The sequence below is a fragment of the Rhinopithecus bieti genome, unplaced genomic scaffold (assembly GCF_001698545.2).
Source record: "Rhinopithecus bieti isolate Rb0 unplaced genomic scaffold, ASM169854v2 scaffold_18037, whole genome shotgun sequence".
Taxonomy (NCBI): Eukaryota; Metazoa; Chordata; class Mammalia; order Primates; family Cercopithecidae; genus Rhinopithecus; species Rhinopithecus bieti.
The window spans coordinates 48,284-55,656 of NW_016809071.1; the positions used below are offsets into that span (position 1 = coordinate 48,284).

Sequence of the window (7,373 nt, forward strand, 5' to 3'; positions counted from 1 at the left end):
AAAAAAAAAAAAGAAATGCACAGCAGTGTAGCAATAATTACAAAACTGATTATATTTACTAATACCAGTTACAAATGTGCTAATGCCATGGATGGATAAATTGATTGATCGATTGATTTTATCTTCCTGTGGTTGTATTCCTTAGGACTGCAGAGAGTTTTACAAGACCTGATAGACAAAACAACAACAACAAAGAAAACACCTGCTCAGACTAGTTGAGGTTGCAGGATACAGTTTTCAAAAAATTGATTCTTGGTTAGTATCCAGCATTCATTGTGCAGGCCAAGACTTTTAAACATGAGTGAAGCTCAGTGCTTTTTTTGTAAGTCAGTTTCCGTTTTTATATTAACGAGACTTTTAAGTCCATGTCTTTCACAAGACTTTTAGTTCCTGAAGCTTTATGTGTTTCCAAGAAATGAAGTATTCTTTAACTTTCACATGTTCTGCATTTCCAAGCTTATGTTGCCATTACGACTTGATTTCTCAGTACAATTGCAAATTTATGGGTGTCTTGCACTATATCTAATAAGGTCTTCCAGAGTTTTTACATCTAGAAGTGAATGAGGAATTAGTCTCATCTTTGGGACATTGACTAATCGATCACATTGGAACAATTACTTATGGCTACCAATATTGATGAATTGCTAGATGCTGTTTTTATCTGGGTATTTCATAGTTCACTGAGGTTCTGTTTTCTTTTAAAAATACCTTTTTTCTCTGTTTTTCAGGTGGATGATTTCTATGTTATCTTCTCGTTTCTTCTGACATCTCCAATCTGTTCTTAAACTCATCCCATGAATTTTGAATTTTAGGTACTATACTTTTGGTCCTAGATTTGTTATTCCCTTCTTTTTCTTTTATGTTTTCTATTTTGCTGCCAAGATACTCTCTCTTTGCATCACTTATGGGTATATTTTCTTTTGTGTCATATAATATAGTCATAGCAACTGCTTTAAAATCTTTGCTAATTCTAACCTTTGGCTCATCTCAGAGTTAGTATCTGCTGATTGTCTCTTCTTTTAAGTGTAGGTCATATTTTCCTCTTTCTTTGTGTGTCAGAGAATTTTGGAATGTGTCCTGGATATTGTAAATGATCTATTATGTAGATTCTGGGTTCTGTTATGCTATCACAAAAAGCATTGTTGTTTTGTTCGTACAAGCAGTTAACTTAATAAACTCAAACTGCAAACTGTATCTTCCCTGTTCTGCTCCAACCTGGAACTCGGCTGTGCAAGTATGAGTCAGAAGTTGTCAAGGGATTTGGCAGAATTTGCCTCCCTGGCTCTCTCCTTTTTGATATTTCCCTTCTCGTTTTCCAACCGCCGGTTCTTCCCAATCTCAGCTATCTTTTTCTTCAATCTAGTAATACTCAAAATTATTTTTTAACTCCCTGGTTTAGCCACCCCACATGGTATAGATTGAGACCTCTCCTCAAGGCTAAGAATCATAAAAACGGGAATAGTATCCAGTGCCTTCCCATCTTCCATGTGTCCATCCCCTTCCACTATGTTCCTGCCTTTGTTCTTTACTACCTTCAGTAGTTGCTTTTATATTTCATCTAGAGTTTATAGTTGTTATTTGTAGTAAGTTTTAGGTTTTCTTTTTATAAAAAAAAAAAAAGTGGTTCCCTGTCCTCTCTATATCCATAAAGTTCATGCTAGAATCAAATGATATGCTACATTTAAAGTTATTTAAGGGAAGCAATTATAATAATTTGCTTCACTTGATCTCACCAGATATTTTGTGCATTATGAGGGGAGATGGGAGCACAACGGCTTTGTCTAAAATTCTCACTCCTATCCTGTGCATGCTGCAGTTAGAACACGAGCATGTGGCAGAACCATCAGGGCAGGACAGTTCTGGCAGCCAGCCGCTTAGAAAGGGCCTCACCAGATGGCAGTCCCATGGTAGAGTCTACCTCAACTTTATAGCAAATTAAGTTTTGTTTTACTAGTGTTTCAGAACTGACCAGCTTACCAAACTCACAAGAGTCCAGTGTGCACCAGAAAGCTAATTTATTGATCTGCAGCAGAGATGTGAATATTTGTGTGTGACATACAAGGTGCTCTGACGGTATCAGTGTTTCTGTAAGCCAGATTACTAATCTGAAAGTTCTTTTTTTTTTTTTTTTTTTTTTTTGAGACGGAGTCTTGTTCTGTCGCCCAGGCTGGAGTGCAGTGGCCGATCTCGGCTCATGACAAGCTCTGCCTCCCGGGTTCAGGCCATTCTCCTGCCTCAGCCTCCCGAGTAGCTGGGACTATAGGCGCCGCCACCTCGCCCGGCTAGTTTTTTGTATTTTAGTAGAGACGGGGTTTCACCGTGTTAGCCAGGATGGTCTCGATCTCCTGACCTCGTGATCCGCCCGTCTCGGCCTCCCAAAGTGCTGGGATTACAGGCTTGAGCCACCGCGCCCGACCTTGAAAGTTCTTTCCTGGTATGGAAATGGGCCACAGAGAGATAAATAATAATTATAATAACAATAACAATACCTGCCACTTGTCTAGTGCTTTAAATTCCTTTTTATTAATCTTCACAGCAGCCTTGGAAACAAGATATTAGCATTCCTATATTATAGTTGAAGAAGCTGAATATCTTTTTTAAGGTCATAAATCCAGAAAACATTGGAGACACTTTTCCTGCAACTGCTCTGAACCAGAAGACTTCTTCATCATCATACTGAAGGATTTACATTTTAGATAGAAAAATCAATCGTGGTCTTCACTGAAAGCACCAGGCTGTGCACAATTGATTGTCTTTGGCAGTTTGGGCTGCTATCACAAAGTACATAGCCTGGGAGCGGGGGGGATTATAGACAACAGGAATTTATCTGTCATGGTTCTGGAGGCTGGAAGTCTGAGATCAGGGTGTCCACAGGGTCAGGTTCTGCCGAGGGCCCTCTTCCAGGTTGCAAACTGCTGACTTATTGTATCTTCACATGGTAGAAAGAGAGCCAGGAAGCTCTCCTGTCCCTTATAAGCAAATCCCATACGTGAAGGCTTCATCCTCATGATCAAGTTACTTACAAAGGGCCCAGTTACAAATACCACCACAATGGGATTAGGTTTTCACAAATGAATTTTGCGGAACACAAACTTTCTGTCTATACCATTGATTTTCGCATTTCTAAGGTCTTTGCTGTCTTTTGCCTTTTTCAGCTGTCCAGCCTCAGGGTGTCTTCATAACTGTAGTTTCCTTGTGCAGTGACAGTATGTCAAACAGCCTCAGTGCTTATGGGCTGACCTGCAGGTCTGCTACAGGAATGTATTAGGTGAGTGCAAAAGTAATTGCAGTTTTTGCATTGTTGGAATTTGTTGTTTGATACTGGAATACATTCTTAAATAAATGTGGTTATGTTATACATCATTTTAATGGGCGTTTCTCTCTATGTTTTTTGCTAATGACTTATTACTTGCTCTTTATTTTAGACTTTGGAAATGATGTTAGACAAAAAGCAAATTCAAGCAATTTTCTTGTTCAAGTTCGAAATGGGTCATAAAGCAGCAGAGACAACTTGCAACATCAACAATGCATTGGCCCAGGAACTGCTAACGAATTTACAGTGCAGTGGTGGTTCAAGAAGTTTTTCAAAGGAGACCAGAGCCTTGAAGATGAGGAGCTTCGTGAAGGGCCATAAGAAGTTGACAATGACCAATTGAAAGAAACCATTGAACCTGATTCTCTTACAACTACAGGAGAAGTTGCCAAAGAACTCAGCATTGACCATTCTACAGTTGTTTGTCATTTAAAGCAAATTGGAGAGGTGAAAAAGCATGATAAGTGGGTGCCTCATGAGTTGAGTGAAAATAAAAGAGAATGATCGTTTTGAAGTGTTGCCTTCTCTTACTGTATGCAACAATGAACCATTTCTTGATCGGATAGTGATGTGCACAAAAAGTGGATTTTATATGACCAGTGATGAACAACTCAGTGGCTGGACTGAGAAGAAGCTCTAAAGCACTTCCCAAAGCCAAACTTGCACCAAAAAAAGGACACTGTCACTATTTGGTGGTCTGCTGCTGGTCTGGTCCACTACAGCTTTCTGAATTCTAGCAAAGCCCTTACATCTGAGAAGTATGCTCAGCAAATCAATGAGATGCACTGAAAACTGCAATACCTGCAGCCGGCGTTGGTCAACAGAAAGGGCCCAATTCTTCTCCACGACAACGCCCGACTGCGTAACACAACCAACACTTCAAAAGTTGAATGAATTGGGCTACAACATTTTGCCTCATCCACCATATTCACCTGACCTCTCACCAACTGCCTACCACTTCCTCAAGCATCTTGACAACGTTTCGCAGGGGTCCACAACCAGCAGGATGCAGAAAATGCTTTCCAAGGATTTGTCAAATCCTGAAGCATGGACTTTTAAGCTACGGGAATAAACAAACTTATTTCTTGTTGGGAAAAATGTGTTGATTGTTATGGCTCCTATTTTGATTAATAAAGATGTGCTTGAGCCTAGTTATAATGATTTAAAATTCATGATCCAAAACCACAATTACTTTTGCACCAGCCTAATATTTCAGAGGAAGTGGGACAGGTTTATATTCTGCCATATGGGGAATCCTGGATTGCCCCACCCTGAACTTGTGAGTTATTCTAGTGATACTGTCATGCCTCTAGAAATTAGCTCAGGGTAGCTGACTGCCTGGCCAGCTGCTTAAAGTGGCTCTGATTTTAAAATATCATGAGGGGATATGTTTTTCTTGTTTGAACTCTCAATGCCCAGCTGTTTTAATATAGCTTTTATTCTTATTTAGGTATGGCAAGACCAGCGGCTCAAAAGAGGACTGCCATTGAAAAGATAATTTGTTACTCACAGTTCCCAAGAAGAAGAGGCACACCATGCCATGGGGCCAAAGGGAGGATGGGGAAGCGCCAGGGTTGGTCAGGAGGCAGAGGGAGTGAAAAAATGTGCAAGAGCCTTTATTATGGTTTCCATGAGCCGGAACACGTGAGGCAGGGTAAGCAGGCTTAGGATTGGCTGGTTTAAATAATTTCAGTGGGCTCTGGGGCATAGGGGCTGTTCCTGGTTGTCTGATACCTGGCCTTAGGATAATTAGAGAAGGGAAATAGTGGCCCAGAGTGTGAGAGGGCAATGAAGGAGGTGGTGGGAGTAGAGTCTGGGTAGGTTGCTTTGTATTTGAAAGATGAGCTCCCAGGTGAGTTGTTTCCCCACTCTAGGAATTGATTACCCTGGAAAGGGCAGTACCTTTTGGGTCAGCAAGGTCCCAGAAGCCAAAGCATCAGAACCCAGAAAACAAAGGACATGGTTGATACACTAGCACAAAGTCATGCTGACCGACTGGTGATGTTCTGAGCTTCGACACTGAGAAGATGGGCTGAACAGTGAGCTGCAGTGCTGAGCAGGAAAGACAAGGTCTCTGTGTTCGTGGAGTGGGGCCAATGGAGTACATGAACTTCTTGGGTTTCTGTCACTGCAGATTGAATCTCTGCTATTTTCACAAGAATATATTTTTTGGAGGTGTGTGTGAAAGGGAGGCAGCAGAGGGATCAGTTCCCTATGGGTCCTGCAGCTCATGTGCCATTATAAAGAGTCCTCTGTGCCCTCGGCCCCCATCACAGGGTGGGCAATGAGGTCCTTCGTCCCCTGTGAGATGAGAGGACCCCCTGTATGCGGGGCACTTTGTGAAGTGCTTTCACACGCCTGACTTCCTGGGTCCCTCATGACACACTCTGAGGTGGGTATCATGTGTGTTCTGGCTTCTCAAATATAGAAAATATAGACTCCATAAGATGAATAGCTCACCTGAGGTTACCCAACTACTGGGCCAGGTGGAATTTGAACCTTGCCTTTCTTAGAGCTTGTCAAAGCTACATGCAGTGTTGTTTTCTGGTGTGAAGTCCATCTTGGCTATGGGAAATCAAACAAGTTAACTTAGTGAGTTTTACACTTTTTTATCTCCTCTTTCCCTCCTCCCCCAACAGTAGGATAGCATTTTTGCATCCTTCACAGTTGGGAGCATTCTGCTGCCACTTTGGCTGGAAAGTGGGGAGGGGAGGGAGACCTTATGGGAGTTTTCAATGGGCATCCTCACCCCAGATTTCCAGGTTTATGAGTTTAGGAATAAAAAGAAATGTAGACGTGATACTCACCAAAGCCTCTACACCACCAAGATTTTAGGTGGGAGGTCACATCGCCGGTAGGAAACACCAGTTAGGCTGCCCCCAGCCTTACTGTGTCCATGCATGTGGTCTATCCCTGCCTTCCTTTCTGACAGTGGCCAGCAAGTCAGTGAATCAGCTCTAGAATGAGCCATAAGTGAGGATATTCATGGTTTTTATTCTGCCTATTGTTTTCTGCCTTTCCAGATTTGTATAGAAGTTACTCAGAAGAGAGAAGGCATGTGACAATTTGAGTTTGTCCTTGATGCCTTTGGCTGTGTTTTTGCAAGGCTGTGTCTATATACATGAAGGGGTCAGTAAGTAGAGAAATTTGAGAGGTTCTAAACATGCCCTATCCTTTCGGATTCTAACAGGCTTATTCTTACAGGCAGAACCATCCCAGTTGTAACCCTTGTATCAGCAGTTCTGCTGGCTGAGAGCACAGATGAATATTCAGACTGTTGGCAGGTTTCTTAGTGCACGTCCCTGCCTGGAAACCTGGAAAACACACCATAGCACTACAGCTTGTAAGTATGATATTCTAGCTTGTCAGGAAAAGTTTTAATAAGAAATGTCAGGCAATTGAAAGTCAAATTCCCTTGCCAGAGGCACTAGAAAATCTGTTTCAGGAAGGAGGCATTCTGCAGGGCCGTCCCTGCAGCATGGAAGCTGCCCGAGGCCGGTAGTTCCCTGGCAGCTCTTCGTGCTAAGGGGCCTTACAGGAGATTGGTTTGCTGGCTGCCTGCACACTGTCCACTCCCTGCTTCCCTGCAGGTTTTTAGCCTCAGCAGATCTAAGAGTGTGTCTTGGAAGTCTACATTCTTAATAAGTGAGAAAAGCTTAGACAGATGGCTCAGTAAATGCCAAAGTCATGTCATAATTAGGTCACAGCCAGACACTATCCTTACAGATATGTTGGGGACATCATATTAACTATATTTTCTTATTTTCTCCTTTTTTTTTTCTTTGGCATTTGGGGCCTCACTGACAATGGAGAGAGGCTGCCCCTCCCAGGGCTAACTAATTCTTAGCTATAGCAAACAATTTGCCTGCGCACCTGTCTTGGAGATGCAAATCAACCAGTGCTGATTTACGTGCCCACCTCTCTCCTGTCAGCAGACTTCTGCAGCCTGGGACCCTTGCCCTCTACCCTGAAGCACCCAGAGCCAAGTGCCAGACAACTAGTGGATATCCCTATTCCCCAGAGCCTGCTGACATTATACAAACAATGTAATTCTAAACCT

At 42.3% G+C, this 7,373-nt stretch overlaps 1 long non-coding RNA gene across 1 annotated transcript in view; it reads left to right on the plus strand.

Annotated features, from left to right (window-relative positions):
• The window catches only part of LOC108539580 (uncharacterized), a 48,187-nt gene extending 43,441 nt beyond the window's left edge, over positions 1-4,746 (plus strand). Inside the window, exons 2-3 of the long non-coding RNA XR_001888435.1 lie at positions 3,156-3,268; positions 3,426-4,746. This is a non-coding gene — a long non-coding RNA (uncharacterized LOC108539580). The remainder of the gene's footprint in view (positions 1-3,155; positions 3,269-3,425) is intronic.
• The last annotated feature ends 2,627 nt before the right edge of the window (positions 4,747-7,373 follow it).